This window comes from Helicoverpa armigera, chromosome 18 (assembly GCF_030705265.1).
Source record: "Helicoverpa armigera isolate CAAS_96S chromosome 18, ASM3070526v1, whole genome shotgun sequence".
Taxonomy (NCBI): Eukaryota; Metazoa; Arthropoda; class Insecta; order Lepidoptera; family Noctuidae; genus Helicoverpa; species Helicoverpa armigera.
This window is the reverse complement of record NC_087137.1, coordinates 6,163,543-6,185,207: the sequence shown is the minus strand read 5'-3', so window position 1 is coordinate 6,185,207 and position 21,665 is coordinate 6,163,543. Positions and strand designations below refer to the sequence as shown.

General features: G+C 34.4%; 1 protein-coding gene across 1 annotated transcript in view; it reads left to right on the top strand.

Annotated features, from left to right (window-relative positions):
* The window catches only part of Rapgap1 (Rap GTPase activating protein 1), a 273,776-nt gene that overhangs the window by 113,195 nt on the left and 138,916 nt on the right, over positions 1 to 21,665 (top strand). The window lies entirely within an intron of this gene.

Below are 21,665 nucleotides of genomic sequence, written 5' to 3'. Positions count from 1 at the left end.
AGCTGAATAGTAAATAATAGGGGTTAAAGTATGAAATTGCCGATTTGTACTGAAAATCTAAATTGTAATTTTTTTTAATTTTTAACAAACTTATTTAATCAAAATAGTTGCCATTATTATCAATACATTGCGGCCATCTAATAAGAAGGTCATTTATGCCGTTACGATAGAACTCTGAGGATCTAGACTGCACAAACTGTGTGAAAGAATTTTGATCTGCCTCCTGGGAAGAAACTTCTTGTGACGCAGATAATTGTCCAAATCACAAAAAAAATTGGTCGTCCGTTAGAGCAAGGTCTGGCGAATATGGAGGAAGACGAATAGTTTCCAACTGCAGTTCCTGAAGAGTTAAAACGGTTTCTTTTGCTGTATGAGGCCTCGCGTTGTCATGGAGCAATAACGGTGAAGGTCGATTCATGAGTCGTGGCTGTTTTACTGCTAATTTTTTCAACATTATTCGTCTTCGGCTGGGTATCTGGGTAGTTTGACTAGGATCGGCGTTCGCCGTCTCTCTTAATTTCTCGTTAATCACCTGTCAGGCGGTCTTTTTCATGGCTCGTTCTTCAAGTCGAAGTTTCCACCACGAAAGCGTTTAATCCAAAATCGCACGGTGCGTTCATTAGCAGACACCTCTTCAAATGCAGCATTGATATTGCGGGCTGTTTCTGCCGTTTACTTCCGCGTCGGAACTCATATTCAAAAATTACTCAAATTTTCGCAGTGTCCATCTTTCTTGTTTAAGTTGAATAACAAAAACAATTGAACATCGATAATCAAATGTTTCACATTTTTTAAAAGAAGAACATCACAGAAACCACGTGAAAAAAGTTTCATTCGAAAACCTCAAACCATGAAGACTCTATGGCAATTCAAAAACCTACTAAAATAAAACGGCAATTTCATACTTTAACCCCTAATAAAACACTTAATTAAAGTCAAAATAAGCATCGTATGATCGTACCTACAACCAACCTACAACCCATTCGTTGAGGCCGAAAGCGCGCCAATTTGTCTCCCTTCCCTTCCTCTTCCCTTTGAAAATATTTTCATTAAAATTATAAACTGATGTATTAAATTGGTAACGAATACATTATTTTAATAACTGAACATAATAAAATGTAACTACTGTATTGGTGACAAAATAACAAATAAAAAGCAGTCGCAGTCAGGGATCGATTAATCGATTTATTTGGTGACAGATCTACCATTTTGAGCACCAAGCTATTATTTAAGTAATAAAACTATTATTATAGGAACCAAGTTTATATTCATGTAATGCACTACAATTTTATTGGTGATCCATCTCATATTTTATACATTATATTGACAATAATTTGGTAATTCATACATGGGAACACTCTTTGTTTATCTGAGAACGAAATATTTCGCGGCGATAAATCTATTTATTAGGTGATACAACTTGATGACAAAAATAAATTTTGGTGACAAAAAATATAGTTCCCATTTAATTTCAATGTTTCTTTTTCAGAAAGTAATGAGTAAACTGTAGTTGGTTATTAAGTTCAGAGTGTAATAAATAACTACATCTTCTTCGAACTTAACTATAACTCTAATTGCGTATTACTTTAAACGCATTGGATTAATTACAAACATGGGGCCTGTATAATGCTCGGAACTTTGTTTCTGTCCGAGTTTTGTGGCTTTGCGCGAGTTATTTATGCGAAATAACTTAGCTACTTTGAAATTAACTTACAATCCAGCGGTTATGTAATTTACCTTGCAAAATGTATAGATAAACATCGTCTAGCTACTGAGGGCTTTAACTTGCCAAATGATTTTAGAGAACTAAGGACTAACTACATATTTATTTATAGGAAGGAATAGAACAGTGCGTAATGCGAATACTTATAACGGAAACTTTTGTAGAACTAACGTTTTGATACTTTATATAAATAAACCGGCCAAGTGCGAGTCGGACTCGCGCACCGAGGGTTCCGTACAAATCCTGTATAGATAAAAAGTGAGTCTCGCGCCAACCGTTCAGTTTAGAACAATCATAGTTATGGTAATTTCGTGAGAGTCAAAATAGTTAATATTTTTTATTTTATAATATAGCTAAAATAGTAGGCCAGTACCTTGTAAAAGTTATTTTTTATTAAAGTTATTTATATGCAACATTTTATAGTCATCATTCAGAAATCTGATTGAAAATAACTAATTATGTCTTAAAGGTCATGGGGCATATCTCACCCGCTTTGTAAAAAGTGGTGGACATGAATCAAAGTAGTTTTAAATCGTGGAGAATGGTATGACGTTTCTTTGAATATAAATATTTTATTAAAATTCCATGGAGACGAATGTCCAGGATCGTTTGAAAAATATAAAAGACAAGCAGTTTCAGAGGATTGTACAGGTTGCAATGCTAGTTTTTATTGTTAAAGACTTTTCATAAAGAAAGAAGATGCCAATTCGGATGACCAGGTTCTGATGAGGATCTGGAAACCCTGAGAAATCGAGGGCAACTCTGGAATATTGTAGTCACGCATCGAGTCAAAACCAGACATGTGAGTGTATTTTTGAGGGTACTTGTAAACAGTGAAGGTTTGGAGCTGATTTGATTATGGAGACTACAGAGAGTCGAGGGAACTCCTGAACGGTATGTTGCAACTACCACGTGTTTGGGCTTATTTTATTCGTATTGGCGAAGACTTTCCACATAGATAGGTTTAACTGCCATTGTGGGATCGATAGCAAAGATCAGATATAGTTATGGGAACTCCTTTACAATTTATAACGTAACCTTGTGTTGGAGCTTATTTTATTTTAGGTGATGAGAATTCACTACTTTCTTTATTTTTCTTATATTATTTTATGGATCTTTTATTTTTTTAAACATACATAGAGTTCTCTCGACTTTCTCACGTCTCCATCATCAGGTAAGCTCTAAACTTTCACTGTTTGATAGTATCACCAGACATACATCTGAGAATCAAGTTTTAATCCTATGCATACCGACAAATTCTGATAGTTGCCCTCAATTTCTCAGGATTTCCATCATTAGATCCTGACCTGATGATAATCGAAATAAACGGTGAGTATACTCTTTCACTACAAAGAAATGATTTCTTAAATCCGTCAAACGTGGTCGTTTAAATTCCCCATTGAAATGAGGAAAATATTTGATGTTTACACCTGATTTTCTCTAGATTCCCATGGTTCACATAGATGCGACTAATGCCATAGTAAATCAGAGCCTTTATCATTATACTGTGCTATATTTCGTTCGTATCCGCCGTGGGTATGGTTTCCATACTAAGGTGCCCAATAACCTTTGAATGATTTAAAATTTTTCACAGTTTAGAGGCAATTATATTTAAGAAGTGTTTGATATGAATTTTAACTTTAATATCTCTACGCGTTCATGTAAAAAAGGGTAGGTAGTAAGTTTATAATTATTAAAAAAATATTTTATGTCGTGTAAGCAAAAATAATATTTTAATATTTTGTGTAACTTCAAATTTATCATTTTCGCAATTTTTCCTTTATCTGTACTATATAGATTATCTGTACTGTATAACTGTATAGATATCTGTACTATATATACTGTATAGATATCTGTACTATATAACGCTCCTTCGTGGCGAATTTCAAGATTCTGAGTTCACGGGAAGTACCTTGTAGGTTTTGATTCCCTAGCGTGTGACGGAAATTCGTCTAAGGTGTCGGTATAACTGCTGTATCTTTTGATCGCATTAACTCAGAAGTTTGATTTTTTTTGATTCACTGCCTAAAGGGACAATAGACCTAGGTATTTGGTATAAATTTCAATTTGATATCTTTATTCGTTCGTGAGAAATAAGGTAGTAAGTTTCATTTTACTGAAATATTTTTTTTATATTATATAACTAAAAAAAATGAGATTTTCGCAATTTTTCCTATATTTGCATTATATGACAATGCTTCATACCAAATTTCAAGACTCTGAGTTAACGGGAAGTATCCTGTAGGTTTTGATTCCTTTGCGAGTGTCCAAAATTTGTTGAAAATATCGACATAATTGGCTGTATCTTTTGATTGGCTTGGCTTAGAAGTTTGATATTTTCACAGCTTAAAGGGACAATAGACCTGAGTCTTTTAATGTGAATTTCAGCTTGATACGTCTACGCGTTCTTGAGATAAAGTATCTTGACAGACAGACAGACAGACAGACAGACAGACAGACAGACAGACAGACAGACAGACAGACAGACAGACAGACGGACAGCAAAGTGATCCTATAAGGGTTCCGTTTTTTTCTTTTGAGGTACGGAACCCTAAAAACGGGCTACCCTATTACTTAGTGGATATTATGTTAATCATAAGGGCTCAAGATTTCGAACTTGGATACAAAAGTGAAGTTGTACCTACTTAGATTTATTGAAGTAAGTATATAGATTCTCGTATAAGTATCTGGTAACCCCACTATGGCCCACGTAAAAAGAAAGTAGGTAAAATCAAATAGCAGCATCGAAGCAGGATAGGGCTGTTACAAATCAAGAGTACCCGATAAACTGAAATGCCGTGATGCAGGTCCTAAGTTATTTTTTCTATGTGCATTTACGTAACTTCTTAGTGAAGTGGTAGTACGGATAATGTTCTTAAGTAAGCATTTAAGTAGATTGGCCCTACTAACACACAGTAGGAAAATAGTCACAAGAAATTACCTACGAAGCTTTTGTATTGTCCCTCAAGCGTAAAAGTAAAGTGAGGGAAACGTTTTAATTAATTAACGTCACTTCCTCTCGTCCTATGCTTCTACGTACAATACTTTCTTTGAAGTTTATTGGACGATAATGTAAATACATTGTATTCTTCACTTAATTGTTTTTTTAAGAGGAAATGAGGGAGTAGGAAACAATTAGATTATTAATCCTTCAGTTCTAAATGTCATGTAATAATTACGTCAAGCATTTAACAAAACTTTTTAAAGAATCCATAAACCTTTCTTAGTTCAAGAACTAAATCAATTCAACGCGTTCAAGGATAACAAGCATTATGTGTGCAAAAATTATCTAACCCAAACCTACTTAGGAACTAATATTTTAAAATAGCCAAACATTTTAAGCTATGCAATAGGTAGGTACTAGGTACTTAGAAGATTTTAAATTCCTCTCAGTTCCCTTTCTTACATGTGCTATGTAGGTAGTTAGCTAACCCTTTGATTAGTATTTTTTTTTTAACGACGTCAAAAATCATCAAATGACCCCTTCCGCTGTGGGTTAGCAGCGGAGAGGGAGTGTCAGACTCTTACTGACTAAAAACCGTCGTGTTCCGTCATGGGCCTTTTATGTACCAGGGCCGCGGTATCTCTTTCGAACAACCCGCAGCCCCGGCAGGCCTTGGCCCTGCTGGGCCCCGCTGGGGGTATAATTGGCCCTGACTTCTGTCTTCGTTTTTTTTCAATAATAATAACCAACAGTAGCCTATTTTTCTTATAATATACTTGAGTTACTACCGGCTGTAATAAGCTCCACGTCGTTAACTTTTAACCTAACGGAACGAAGAAATTCACACGTTATGCCTCATTTATTTAAGAAAATGGATACGGTTTCGGGCAGTTGAAGAATGTGTACACATCTGTGACTTCTTAGTAGGTTACTGTAATTTCTTTTGTAATAATATTATTGATGGCACCCTTCAATTTTGTTGCTAATGTCCTTATTACTTAAGGGGTTAATGTGAAAGCTTGTACCGTGTCTTGAAAGTTAACAATTTCGTTTTCAGTATTGAGACAAATTAAGATGTAATAGGTTGGAAGAATGGTCATTTTTTTCTTATTTGTGTAAGCTGATTAAATTATCAATTTTAAAACTCTAGCCTATTAAAATAAGCACGGGAATTGACAGGTTCCCCAAATGTCGATCAAATACTGGCCACCTGGGAAAAGAAATACTTTTCAAAAATAGAATAGAATTATCTCGCTTCACTGTTTGAAAGAATTAAACCGCTTTTAATTTCGGCCTTTATTGACTCACTTTCAAGACCCTCAAAGGAATTGGCTTAAAAAGTCATTTCCTTTTCCAATATAGGCAAGAAAAAAATCACACCCACCTGGTTAGGCGCGTGGCGGGCCCTTTCCGGTGCCTTCCCCTAGCTATTAAGCGATAAAATTTAAAATGCTTTAAAACTGAAAGATACAACTGATAGAGGTGGGCTCTTTAAAACAGTAGGGTTGCCAACTTTACCGGTTTGTTTTCTTTATAATTTAATAAGGAGGCACGTGTCGGATGTCTGATTGTGTGTGTTCAGGTACTGTGACGTAGTTATAACAAGTTTTTGTTGTCTTAAATAAATAATATTGTACACCGGTGGGTGAGTTATGTTTCGAGTCGAAAGTAGGTGACAGATGTTTGTAACGCAGAATTATTAAGTTTTTAAATGGGATTTTTATTACATAGGTATCGATTTTTTATGCCAATCGCAAAGAGGAAAGATCAAGAGATAATTCAAAGAATTACATTCATAAAAGATAGGCAGGAAAAAAAATTACGTGCAGAAAATAACATCAATTCCATTTCCAATCATATTTATCAAAAGAATATAATCACAGATAAGTGGGTCGTTTTCAAAATAATTGTAAATAACGGATATGAAACAGATAGGAAAGCTATATTATTATAACAGAAAAGTAACGGAGATGAATTATTAGGGTTAGTATACAACGACATAATTTTAAAAGAAAATAAGTAGGTAGTAATCGTTCTCTATAATTTCGCTGTCGTTCAGCTGGTGTTAGTAGCATTTTGCCTGTGAAGAAAAAAAACCTTAATACGTAAATATTAAATATTTTACAACAAACCCCACAGTAATTCTTATACCCGAACTAAAGCCGTTCCTAGGAAGTACGTAGGTAAAATTATTTTTCTCAACTATCTCAAACTTATCCCACTATAATACATGCAAATATCGATTGTAAAAATGTATAACGATAGAATACATGTTCAAGTTTTAAATTTTATTTGTGGATTGATTTTTATTTAATTTGTCCATGTCGACTTTTCGTAAAGATACCTTTACAAAATTATAAAATAAAAAGAAAAGTGGTAGGTTTGATTAAATACGTTTTGATCTCGGTACGTACACTGTGAGCAAACCTTAACCGCTCATATCTGTTACGTCACAGAAAAAAGTAATCGATATGATAACCGATATGAATAAATTGCTTGTGTCTAATCTAAAAAAAACTCTTTTTCAATGCTAATTCTTACTTTATACGAAACTTGTATAGTACAGTGATAGTATCAATATACATTTATTCTAAGCTGAGTTATAAAACAGTAAAAGTACTTACCGATACTTTTAAAGTCTCACAGTAATAAGTAACTTTTAACTGTCGAATAATCACTGCACCACAATATTTCGTGCTTGTTGCGCTTAACAAAATTACCGAACATTTTTGATTCGTCGATTCTTTTGACAGTTCAGTTGCTAATGTTTTAGGTAAAATAATTTTGATAACTACTACAAAAAGATTAAAATTACTAACGTAACAGACAGGAATAACAGAAATGAAGTGAAATCAAGACATGCTTTAATTAATTATTCCTGAATCCTGCGTGCTATATTTCATGATAATTTTAGCAAATTCCTTCAGGTTCCACAATGCTCTGCTAAGAAATAAATTATTTGTCAGTTAAAATACTAATATTGAATAATAAAATGTTTTTTAAATGTCGCGCCAAGAATGTGGACACGCATTGCTTATATGAAAACAAATGTTCTACGTTGTAGTTTTCTTTTAAAATTAATCATTCATTGAGGATTATGGAGCGTTATTTTTGTTTTTCATAATGCTGAAATAAATGTTTATTCTGTTTTTAAGAGTAATTGGCCAGTAGCTATTTTTTAAAAAAGAATAACTGTGTTGGACGTTTTAATATACAATTTTTTTGAATATGACCCAAGTATTAACTCTTTATTATAAAAACTCAATTTCCATTGCAAAATGGACTGCCAATTAAAAAGAAGTCTTCCATATTTAGGTCTTATTATTAACGCCATAGAAAAACAGACCATAAACTAGGTAACTAAATGGAGCATGCGCAATGCGATCAGAAAAGTTTCATTTATTTTTTTAATAGTCTATAGCAAGTTTAACTATAAAAGTTTTTATCGGTTTAGCATCGGAAGCGGCAGAATCACGTCGGATTTGAAACAAGATTTATTGCATTTAATTCAGAGCGTAAAAGGGTTTGAAAAACACGATGTTATTGTTATATGAAGAGCACCTTTTGTTGTCAATTCAGTTTCTTTATTTACGATAATGCACGATTTTCACGGACCATTTATATTTTACTATCGGTTTATCGCGTTAGCGTAACTGCTTCTGCGCATTGTGTTCGAAATTTAAAATTTTGGAACGTAAAAACATTTTAAAAATATTTAGACTTCGGCCTAGCTGAATGTGCCGTGTTCTTTTATCTTTTCCAATTAATAAATTAGGATTACTTTTCTTACTTTATCACTTCGAATACCGATCAGTTAATCTCGTAGTGAATACATATAAACAGCCTTTGTAGGTAATATAGACCCACGTATGTGTTCCAATACAAAGCTTTGATCAGGAAATAATCCATTCCGATTCGCGGAAGATTCCGGTCATTAAGCTTAACATGCTTTATATGTAAGTGAATTAAAGCGTAACTAACGTGTCTATAATTATTACGTTCAATACCTCTTGAAGTTGAACATGATAAGATTGTACTAATCTGATGAAAGCAAATTACCTGTAGTGAGTAAAGAGCAACAGCATTGAACCAATACATACCTAACCATACCATACCTAACTGGTGTAATCATGTTCCTGATTCAAATCAGCCCGATTTTAAACTAATTAGTTTGAAATCGGGCTGATTTGAAAAAATAAAAAAATACAATACAATACACTAAAATTCTGATTTGTAAGTTAACTATGAAGTTTTCAATGTGCCAAATCACCCGACAAACTAGGCGCAAGCGCAGAGACCGCGTCTTTACATTGCGGTTAAAGCATTCATCTCGCCACAAGCATTGGGCACACATTAGCACAAAAAAAATCCTAAAGGTGTGGTTCTATGTCCACAATTTTGTTAATGATTTTTTTCACCAACAAACATTGTAACAATGTATGCAAATTGGATGAGACCAATTTATTCATTAGATGCATGGGTGCTGCCTCCCAAACAAGAAACAGCAAACATTATTTCGGACTCTAAATAACAGGGAGAGGTTTTGCATAGAGTTTTTAATTAGAAAGGACGCATACATGAACAAAGAGGACTGAGATTAACAAAGGACTCGGCTAATGGTATCATATTTAACGTACGTAACTTGAATTACTTGGCACTTTTATCTCGCTGCTCTAATTTGGAGTGCATTTGAACTACCAATTAAGGTAACCGCTTTTGAGAAAACTTTTTGTTTAAGTACTTACCTACTTAATTGTTTTTGAATGCAGAAATGGTTTTCAGGATTTATGCATTACCTACTCTCGTTTCCCTGTTGGTAGTTTAATGATAAGACTGACATTGGCAAGTCATTTTATTTTCTTGTTTCTCAAGATCAATAAAGATATTGTACATTTTCTGTAGGGATCACAATACATTTAATACAATTTTAATTGAGCTTTAAACACGACCAGTAACTTCCATCAAAAGGAAAAACACCATCTCATACAAAGATTTCATGTTATTTTTCAATTCGCCGTTCCGATACGATCAACGTTCGCCGCGGAATATTTGGACCGAAACAATGGCTACAAATAATGTTAAACCAAGCCCCGTTTGATTTGCCGGCTCACGTACTCCATTCATAAAAGGGACTAGTTTTCGATGGCGCCGATAAAAAAGTATTTACACTTTTTTTTGCGAACTTCAAATAGATTTGCGAGCACGGACAATGGGTTTGGGTTCCGTGGTCGCTTTTATCTGAATCTTGTGGTATCTCAGGCGTACTACTGTTTTTTTTTTTCGTGATCGTAAAAATATTATATCGTATAGTAAGTACCTATTGTAAAATCGGAAGCAAGAAAGTTAAGAAACATTTTTATAACGGTAGTCAACTAAACTTAGGATTTACGTAATGTGTTACACTTTAAATAATACGAACGTTTTTTTTTTACAATTTGCACATCATAATTAGCATTACAATGATAAAACAAATGGGCTTCCACCATATTGTTTGCGCAAAAAGATCGCAGCATGGTTCTTTAAAAACACAAATAATTATAAAGCATGTAACTGTTTTCTACAACAAATAGTGTTAAATAAAAAACCTCTAACGATATGCAAATGAGTACAAATTAATAACGACCTCTAATTTAGGGGTATTTTTTCTCACAATCTAAACAAAAGTTGATAAGTCAATTGCAAGGGTTTCTAGCTATTGTCTAACAATTAAATCACGTGTAAAGAATAAAAGCTTGAGTATAATGATTGAAGTTAAAGTTATTCTTTCGACAAAGTATTAGAAAGAAAACTGTGTGTCATTGTTGTTACCCTATACATATATTGTCGTTAATAATTATTAACAGGTTACAAATCTTGGTCAATAATATAGTTGGCATGTATTTGAATAGTACCTACTTTCAATTTCAACAACACTCTTATGTGAGACATGTATAAATGCTGATTTATTTGCACCCCACCAAAAACCAAATAAAAACTCAGTATCTTCTATACAAAACATAAAACACAGTATCAGTAAAATTATAAATATTAATACTTAAAATAAAATAATACCGCGCCCAATCAATACTTAACCCTTCATTGAATCTTTTGTAATTCAAATTATCAAACACAAAAATAATACTTTTGACTTTGACACTAGCTGTCAGTCAGTGACAACAACAAATGTCATAATGCAAATCAGACCTTTTTTACTGGAAAAAGATGCGACGAGGCGGCATTGTTATGCCAATTGCGTTCCCTAGCGGCACCAAATGACAATGATAATGAACGGAGAGCCCACAAAATGTTTGTGTTATTCCTACTTTATGGCACTATTACTCATGTACTACCAAAACAATTGCCTTAGGTGAATATTTTGTGATGAAAATTGCTCTTGTGAGTTATGTGCAGTTAACTAGGTAGGTATTTCTTCTCGTTATGCGTCTAGTACCCGTAACAATTACTGTACGAAGTACCAGTACTACTAAGTAGCATAAACCATTTAGACTTAAATGCAAATAAGTAGGTAATGTGTTATTTTTTGATTAATCAGTCTTTTTGAAAAATTTACGATTCATAAAAAATATCTGAATTTATAACAACTTCCGCGCGTCCCGCAACAGAATCGCTAAAAAGATACAAGCTCAGGTGTGTGTTACAAATAATTTAATCATTATTTCGCGAATAATAATAAGTGTGACAACCCTAAGTTTTCGCTGAACTGATCCAAAATACGTCGAAAGGTCGGCAGAGGGCGCGCGCGCATTGTCACCGGCATGATAGATTGCTGTCATATTCAAAATATCAACTATACATATGTAAATTATCATTCCTACATTCTCGTATTGTCACAAAACTATTTCAGGGGGCATGTCGCAAACTAAATAATAATAAAAATAACGTTTTATTTAAACACAATTTGTCATGTCCTAATGGAATTTTTGCCGATATTTTTTTAGCCCGAAGTACAACTCTATCAATTTCGGACTCATATCATACTGTCATTTTTAACAATAAATAGTTCACAAAAGCTCTATTGATTGACATCTATCCCTTTGTGCGATTGATCGATAACCGATTGATTTTGAAAAAGGGGTTTGAAACTGAGCAGCCTGATAGCTGCTAATAATGGCAATGATAAGTATAGCTAAAACCCTCAGTTCAAAGAGAGCTTTCGCGATTATATCTATTGTTTCTTCAAACTTCATTTCAGTAAAGATTTTTGTATAGATAATTCGTAATTGATGATGATTAATTGATAAATGTGACGAGTGACAACTTGATTAATTTATATTTAGACAGCACAAAAAAAAATCAATCATTTTTCCTTTAATATTTTTCTTCGCTTAATTACGATAACTTTTTATAGTAATTTAATATGAATAAATTAAGAAAATGCTAACATTACAGTTAACTTCAGTTACAGTTAACAATTCTGTTTCTATTTAATGTAATTTCGCAAAAAAGCGTTGTGGATAAAATAAGAGGAATTTAACTGCACTACCTAATAACATTAAACTTGTTTATGTTATTAGGTAATAATAATAGCTGCTAATTAATACAATTAATTGCTGCTAATTATTTAATCCATTTACCTTATGGAATACCAATACTCGTATTAACCCGTAATTAGTTATCTAAATTACATAAATAAACGACGAACATGCGAGATCACACGCTTGCATAGCTCGCCGACCCAAAAATAAATCCAACTTATCATATCTCCAACGCATTCAAAATATTGTCCCCGTATATCTCCGCCCAGGCGCCTAGCTAGCCCCGTTCAAGCGTCACAACTTTTTATCAACCCAGCAATAGAAGGGTTAACACACAATGGTCGAATCACGTTACATTTTTTTTCGATAGTTGGTCTTTTTCAAACCAGTGGGCCGGTGCCAGACTGACACTATTCAACCAATGATTGATGGAACTAATTAATTTTGTCGTACGCGTGTTTGTCAATGAACTTAGATACTTGAATTTGAAATTTTTACTTCCATTGTAATGATTAACAAAGGAACATATTTTTTAATTTCGGACCTTTTCTACGGGGTTGGCACGTGTCGGGATCTGCAGTACAATAAATTGTATTATCTGAAACGTTAGGTTGCTACTGATTTAAAATTAACAACACATATCATGTCGTAACGGCAACTCGAATCGGATGCCCATTTTATATGGATGCTGCATTGGTTAAGTGTCCTGAATTTTTAATGGCTTTCGGCTCACGTACGCGTACGTGGTATTAATTAAGTGGAATACATCGCTCGTTCTAAAGTGCCGAAGCTCTGATAGCAGTCGCTTCACGCCATGAAAGGCGTCAATTTACATCGTTTGTAGTTTATCGTGCACTCTGTAAAAAATACATCCATATTTTTAACCCCCGACGCAAAAACGACGGGGTGTTATAAGTTTGACGTGTCTGTGTGTGTGTGTGTGTGTGTATGTGGCATCGTAGCTCCCAAACGGATGATCCGATTGTAATGCGGTTTTTTTTGTTTAAAAGGTATGTCAGTCGGGAGTGTTCTTAGCTATGTTTGGTGGAAATCGGTTCAGGTCTTCAAGGTCATCAGCTCGTTTGCTAGATATGATAGAGGAATGTTACACGCTCAGTTTACTTGCAAGTATATGTGGGATCTGAAATTTGAAACACTAATGTCTTTTGGAACCACTGAGCTGGTCTGCTGGTAGGGCACGAAGGTAGGAGACGTAACCCTGAACTGCCTTTTAGTAAACCCATCGAGTTTGGGCTCGTTGAATTTGTCTTGACAAGTTCTCTTCATGTTTCTGATTGACGAGAACCTGATGCTGGAAATGGGATGTGGCGGATGAAACCCTGAAATGCCGGAATGAAACGGATAAACCGATTTATATTTTTGCTGAAAATCTAGAATGTCCAAATGTTTCTCAATCTGTGCAATTCTCCCAGAGCCAGTTTGTCATGAGGATTGTTAAATAGCTTCCTTTGGCCGAGATCGCATATAGCGACCCCATCTTTAGATAAAATAAATTAAATGAAAGAAGGAAAAATTAAGGAGCTCCTTTAAAAAGCATGAAATAAAATTAAATTATAAATTTAAAAAAACCCCCGACCCAAAAAGGTACGCAATAATTATGACAAAAGGTTAAAAACGCTAAACCCTATAAAAAGCAAAAAATAACTTTTAACACTACGTAAACTAAATTTTGACGTGTCGGGGGACCGCTTTTTACCTTCATAAATACTTACATAAATCAAATGATACCTACCTAATTACAACATTCGTTAAAAAAAAAAACACGTACATATCTAAAGTAATGAATTAGAGCGGTCCCCCGACACGAAAAAATTTAGTTTACGTAGTGTTAAAAGTTATTTTTTGCTTTTTATAGGGTTTAGCGTTTTTAACCTTTTGTCATAATTATTGCGTACCTTTTTGGGTCGGGGGTTTTTTTAAATTTATAATTTAATTTTTCACAAAGCGAACGGGACGCTACGGCGTAAATTGCGACATGTCGACCGCAGTGTCGTGTAGCTTTGTTAGTGGCGGTTTTGAAGTATACACACGTTCGCCTCAGTTATCGCACAGTGCAACATCGTAGCTAGAATCAGGTTCAAAATATTGCTGTGTTTGTAGCTGGAAAACGTGCATTAGGAACGCTCTAGTGATGTCAATTTACAACCATCCTGATTGTACGTTGCAATGGATGAAGTTTCGCAATTTTTATCCATGCACAATGTGCCTAATAGAAAATAATTGTGTTCTGTTTGTTTATTTTGAGAGAATTGTGATTTTTGGATTTGGATGATGGAAAACCGGGTGTTGTGATGCAAATTGGCGTGACACGTATCGAATAGTGGATGACTTTGATTGATGAAATATTTTTTTAGTTCGTGTGGATAACAAAGCGACACAGAAATATTTTATTCAATAACAAATACACTTACAAAATGCGGCAATCCTTTATGATGAAAAACTACTTTCCTTTACTCTTTAAAATCTTGGAAGCCAATTCTATAGTGGAAGCTATTTCCGAATGGCTTAATGAAAGCGACACTGGCAGTTCAGAAAATAAATCTGTGAACCCTGTTCGTTCGCTGCCCTCGTTACCTTGACTTTGATCTTCTTTAGAAGGTTATAAATGAAAGTGCTTATTTTTTATATAAAATTCTTTGAAGCCGGTGTGTTTGTCAAGTGACTTAATTTTGAGCACGGAATTGGCTTTGTGGTATTATGAAACGGTTTTCTTGAGGGGTGTTGACATCTCAAGGCCAATTATTTATCGTCATGGCAAATTAGGTACATAGGTATCGTATGGGGTATCTTTTCTCCATTTTTTATGCAGTCGTTGGAGAACTTCGTAAAAGTACCGACGCCTGTAGGTCCACTATTATGATAAGGTTGAGAATATTTGACAGATTGAGATAGGTGGATGTGCTGTCGTTTCTACCATGAAGTTCAAATTCAATGTTTAAATTCTTTAAAAGCATATTTACTTACTGGACCATAAATACGCCCATGGAGTTACCATTTACACCCACAGATGAATTAATAATAAACTTCTGGCATTCGATACAGAATTGTCGCACCTCTTTACAGTTCATTTCCATTTTTATCGATTACCAGGGGTGACATCTCTGATACCTTGAATTAGATTGAAGGTTACTGCGTTGAAGTTATTTTAAGATATGCTATACTTAATATAGGTCAGATATGTTTTGCTTGTAAGCACTGATGCATAGTCTAGCTACAATTATACCTACATGTATATACCTTTTGTATTATGATAATTCTATGACTTTAGAATCCTTTTGTTCCACATGTTACAACAGACCGTTTAAATTGATGTATAAGTATTATGGAGGAAACTAATTTTTTGGGAGGGTGTGCTAGACTCTTACTGACTAAAACCATGTTTCTTATTAAGCCTATCATGTACCAGGGTTGCGGTATCTCTTTCGAACAATCCCGCAGCCCCGGCACGATGGGTAGACTCCTTGAGCATGTATTTTACTGTGACTAACAAATATATTCTATAAATAACTCACCTGATTTTATAACTACATCCTTCTCAAACAAACTAAAATGATAGTTCTAACGTGTGTATAACGATGTAATTGGTTCAAATGGGTCACAAAACTGATTATTCATGTTGATACTCCAAAGGTAAAGTTCGTTTGTCCGCGCGTGACCTCATGGTTCGTTACTTCTGACTCTTGTTCTGATTTAATTAAACGGTAACGAATTTTTCAAAATTTCTTAATTATTTCCGTCAGAAAAAGTTCGGTTTTATCTTTGCTTTACTTCCTTTTTTATATTTCTTCGCTCTTTTTTGGAATTTGAAGTGCTTTTTTTCGTGTCGCATGATTCATATCGTGTCAAGTTTTCTGATAAACTTGTTAGAAATTCTTGATTATTTTTATGAATGAGTAGAATTAATAATTCATATTATTTGTGGTAAGGGAAATGAGAAAATAAATATGGATTAAAGAAAACGTTTTATTACCTTCTTGTAAAAACTCCTAAAGGGTAAGCTCTGTATAAAAAACGAGCCATTTGTCTTAAGAAAATAAGAGCTAACCCCAAGTTTATTACTTGAGCTAACGCATAATTTATGGGGCTACAAAAACATTGGAGTAATTTCACTCTTCGTTTGGGAAGTAATTGAGAAAAACGCTCTGAGATTTTAGAGCTGCACTGAATCAAAGAAAGAACCGCCAGAGTAAAGTCCTGTTTATAAAAGCAGTACCTAAACCAATCTACCCAGAAAAGTGCCAGAAGTCATTGGATATAAAGCCGTAAAAATTACTAAGTACGAAAATTATTAAGAAAGGAAAGTAATTATACTTCAAACCATCGATTTTTTTAGCCAATCACTCTAAGGCAAGAAAAAAATATTGTAAACGATCAAAGAAATATACCTCTAGATAATTAAAAGAGTTGACTCAACCAATATAAATGTTATCCAATCTCAATGAACAATAAACTGAGACATTTTTATTGCCAAGGGTGAACCGTTTTGTGGATAGAAGCAATGGACATCCGGTCACCTTACCGCATACAATCAAACGCAACATGATGCAGTCCAATATAGTTTATAGCTGTCATTCAAATCAAGGAAGCAGATGTGGCCAATACCAGTTTACTATTGAAATAAAATCTATTGCAATCCATTCAGAAACATTTTTATAATGGGTCTATTAGAGAACTGGACATTTGCTTAGAGAAACCTACGTTACTTGGTGATGATGAAATTAGTTGATGCATCTACGCAGCAGATAATTTCCATGTTAAAAGATCACTTGCGCAATCAGCTAACTTTAGGACCAAAAAAATTAAAAGTTAATAATTGAATTGATTTCATCATCCTCCGAGCCTTTTCCCAACTATGTTGGGGTCGGCTTCCAGTCTAACCGGATTCAGCTGAGTACCAGTGCTTTACAAGAAGCGACTGAGTATCTGACCTCCTCAACCCAGTTACCCGGGCGACCCGATATCCCTTGGTTAGACTGGTGTCAGACTTACTGGCTTCTGTCTAACCGTAACGACTGCCAAGGATGTTCAGTGACAGCCGGGACCTACAGTTTAACGTGCCATCCGAAACACAGTCATTGGTGTCTAAGATATACTTAGAAAGTACATACAAACTTAGAAAAGTTGCATTGGTACTTGCCTGATCTGGAATCGAACCCGCGCCCTCATACTCGAGAGGTTGGTTCTTTGCCCACTAGGCCACCACGACTTAAAAGGATGATGGGCAATTTTGTATGAACCCTGGCCTGATAACCAATAAAGTTCTAATGTATGTTATATTATTGCTTGTACTCTACAGTTACTGCAACAACACAGTTCATGTCAAGAATCTACCGGAAATAAGTACAGTCGGGCACAAAAGATTTATACTTTTTGCACCCATTTTTTTTTGTTAAAATCAAATCTATAGTAGAAAAATTCATTGTATGATGTATTTTAGTCAACATATCACTTATTGAAATAAGCCTAGGGTAGACTATCAATAAAAATCGGTCTTAACTAGGCATAATTGTTTTAATAGTAAAACAAAACTTAAAAACTTTTACTTCTACCACCGTATACTAATTCCGATATTGTCTTAGTATCCGAAAATACAATAGAATTGCAATCGATGATAAATGCTCTACACCCGGCGAGCCAAAAGGTTGGCTTGGAAATAAATCGTAGCAAAACAAACATAATGACGAACAGCGACAAGACTCCAGTTTACCTAGGAAATGAAATGCTAGATTATGTTGACACTTACATATATCTGGGCAAACAAATGTCATTTAACAAGCAGAGAATCGAACAAGAAGTAGAAAGGAGAGTTGCAAATGCATGGAAGAAATTTTGGAGTTTTAAAGAAATTATGAAAAGTGAAATGCCAACCAAGATTAAACAGATAGTCATGGATACCTGTATTCTCCCATCTTTAACGTACGCCAGCCAAACCTGGATATTTACAAATAGAGTAGAAATGAAAATTAGAACCTGTCAAAGGAGTATGGAGAGAAGCTTATTAAAAGTTAAAAAAATCCAAAAAATACCACATCAAATGATTAGAAAAAAGACAAAAGTCACAGATGCGCTATGTCACAGCAAGAAGCTGAAGTGGCGTTGGGCCGGCCACATAGCCCGTCTGACAGACGATCGCTGGACTAAACGATTAACTTCCTGGCTGGGACCATCGGGCACAAGAAAGAGAGGAAGACCAATTACTCGATGGGCAGACGACATAGTGCAAGTGGCTGGCGAGCAATGGATGAACGTGGCAGGCCACAGGGACACTTGGCATTCTCTAGAGGAGGCCTTCACCTCTAACTAACGGGGGGTTCTTACTTTTTTAGTTCAAAAATATAGTATACTTCAAACATTAGTATTTAAGCATGTTTTTCTAGTTTAATTGTTAATTATGTACACAGTAAGAAATAAAAGGCTTTTTTATTTTTATTTTTTATTTTTTATTTATTATTTATACTAATTCCATTATTGGAGATAGCATTTCCTTGATCTGCTGCACCAGGATATTCGGCCCTAGGTTGTCGAATTATTAAAAAAAGATTGATGCCAGCACACCTCCAATTCCACAGGATTATATTTCAATGCAAGTACTCACGATAAGTATTTGCATTAAATGGGCAACGAACTTGACTGAACTGATTCGAAAATCTTTCAGTGGTGGAAAAGCTGCGTTATTTATAATAAGAAGATAGGTTTTTTTTATATACCATACTTGCCAAAGTGGTTTAATTCCATAGGCAGTCGTAGGCTTACCTACAGGACTGATATCTTTTTTCCCCAGTGGTTAACAATGTTCTACCCATAACAAAAATTGAAGTTTAGGGTATAAGCTATCATTTGATATGCGAATGGTTTTTATTGGATTTACCGGTTAGACTTGCCAGAACGGCGGAATACATACACCAAACGTTGTAAATACTACCTGCTAAATAATCTTTTTTTTTCAATAAACTTGGAAAATATGGGCACAGACACCTTCTGTGACTCGTTCTGACAATTATTGACAATAATAATGCACTTAAACATCCCTCCCATACGCAATGAAGTGGTTCAAGTCCATGGGCTATCCTATGCTATCAAGTGTCATATCTTCGTTCTCCGGTGGTTCACAATGTTTTGTCCATAATAAAAAATGAAGCTTAGGGTATAAGCTATCATTTGATATGCGAATCGTTTTTATTGGATGTACCGGCCAATTTTACCCATCATCCTTTAATCATTGAATTGATTTAAAGAAACAATATCTATCTCACGTACATATAGCCTGATTGATAGCTCATAGCTTTTTCGAAAAATATAAAACAGGCTTTCTTTAATTTAAATATACTTTAAGGAATATTAATTACAGTGGATTATTAAAATCCTACCTTTCTATTGGTTTCACGGCTACCAGGAAAGCAGCTGAAACAACGATATTTTTTTCTGATAGCCTAATCCAGTTCTCGAAACAAAAAAAAAACTCGTAAAGAGTAAAATTAATGTGTTCCCAGATGAAATTATTTTTAAACTGTATCTAGATAAGAAGCAGATGGAGTTCAAGGTTTGCTGGTGTTAGATAAATTGCTCATTAATGGACAAATCAATTAGTGCTGTAATACATCGATGATATAATCGTCGACTCGATAAGATAAACCACTTATGGTAACACGACCATCTGTTCCCAATGATCCCATAGCGTGTGTTAATGCGACTGTATTTTTTGTTTCAAAGGAATATTGAATTACTAACGATGTCATAGATCTAAGCAACAAAAAACTTTCAACTCTATTCTGAAACTACTAGGGTAGAAATTCCAATAGCTCAATAAAGGTGGTGCTGCAACAGAAGTGTAACAGACAAGTTTGCTAACGATAGACAAACAAAAAGTTTGTTTTTCTAACATTGCAAAAAAGGTCGCAGATAATAAAAGGCATGATGACAATGAGTCGCAATCCGAAGTGGGACACTCATGTTACAATAAAGACCCTCTTGAATAAAATTATAATTTTTGTGAAGGCCCACAAAATAAACATGAAGATTTTGTGCAAACAAATTCTGCCGAAACTGGTATTCCTGGACAACCATAAAACCAGCCAACTAACACTAATACATGCGAATATTTGTTTTTCAATATTATGTTTGATAAAAAAGGTTTGTTTTGTTTGCAAACGAAATTAGCATGATGGAGCTTTTGGTTTGAACAAGTTTACATCAAACAATTTGTGAAACAACAGTAGTGTTTTTGTATGTTTTTGTCAATTGGCAATTAGGCAGATTGCCTGATACAACAAATGTAAAATAATAATACTGATGGCTGGACAATAGTGCATTTTCAAAAGTCTTTTATGCGTTTAAGGGTAACAAATATTCATTAAACCATACAAAAGGCAAAATGTCCAGTAATAGATGGATAGGATAGGTGAATAGGATACCTGAATGGTGTTCCTTATTCTTACTACTTTTCATAATTTATGTATAGTTAATCCATTACTATTGCATCTTATCTCGATCTTACATAATAAATTGTACTTCCCACATCGGTAATTTTTCGAGTCTATTAATCTTATATATTTTTAATTTTGATTACGTCTTCTTACAGTTGTATCGCTATTAATTTTGTTTTTGTCGTTCTTTGGTTTAATCATCCTACTGTCCAGCCGTGAAATGCGTTACATTAGAATGTCTGGATTGTTAAAAATTTCACTTTAATGATGGCACGACCCTTGAATCCTATGATGTAAGTACTTCGACCATATTTTATCGCTCTATAAAAATGTCGCCCTCTTTCAATTTGGACTCAGATGTTTTATTATGTACAGAAAAATTATTGCCATTTTTATTGCTAGAGCACGCACAATTTCGGACGCCGTTTTACGATGGAGGAATAAGTTTTTTTGCAATGTCAGTACTCAAAAGGGGAAATTGTTCACGGTCGTGGACGATGCTCATTTTAAAACTATTTTATGGGCCATAAAATAAATATAGCATACGCAAACTAGACGTAAATTATTTAGGGCTGTCGTCCCTAAAGGAAACTGGATGACTTAATTTAATTCAGGACCTGTTCCTTATTTTTTTATAAAGGTGAATCACAGCACAATATAATTTCGAAACTCCACAGGGATATAGTTTATTGTATCAATTTAATAAAGCATTAAACACATCCGGTACCTTTACCTCCCTAAAATACGAGTAAAACAAGACCAACGAGCTCAGTTCGAGGTAGGGGAACTTAAATTTTGATTAAAACCTCTGATAAAGCAACTAACACAAATTAACACCTTAAAACGTTATCGCAACACTTCAATCAGGTCATTGAACTAACCCTTTAAATTCTGCTTACAACAACTCCTAAAAATACTCACACATCACAACTATAAAACTACCGAAAATGTATCCTTAACTCGGAGTAATAAGTTTCAAAATTGATTGAAGTTTTAATTCCGTCAAACACCCCGACTGTTGATTGCTGGCCACCCTTGGCCCGTTCACAATGTCTTTACGACTGGTTGCTTCGATTATG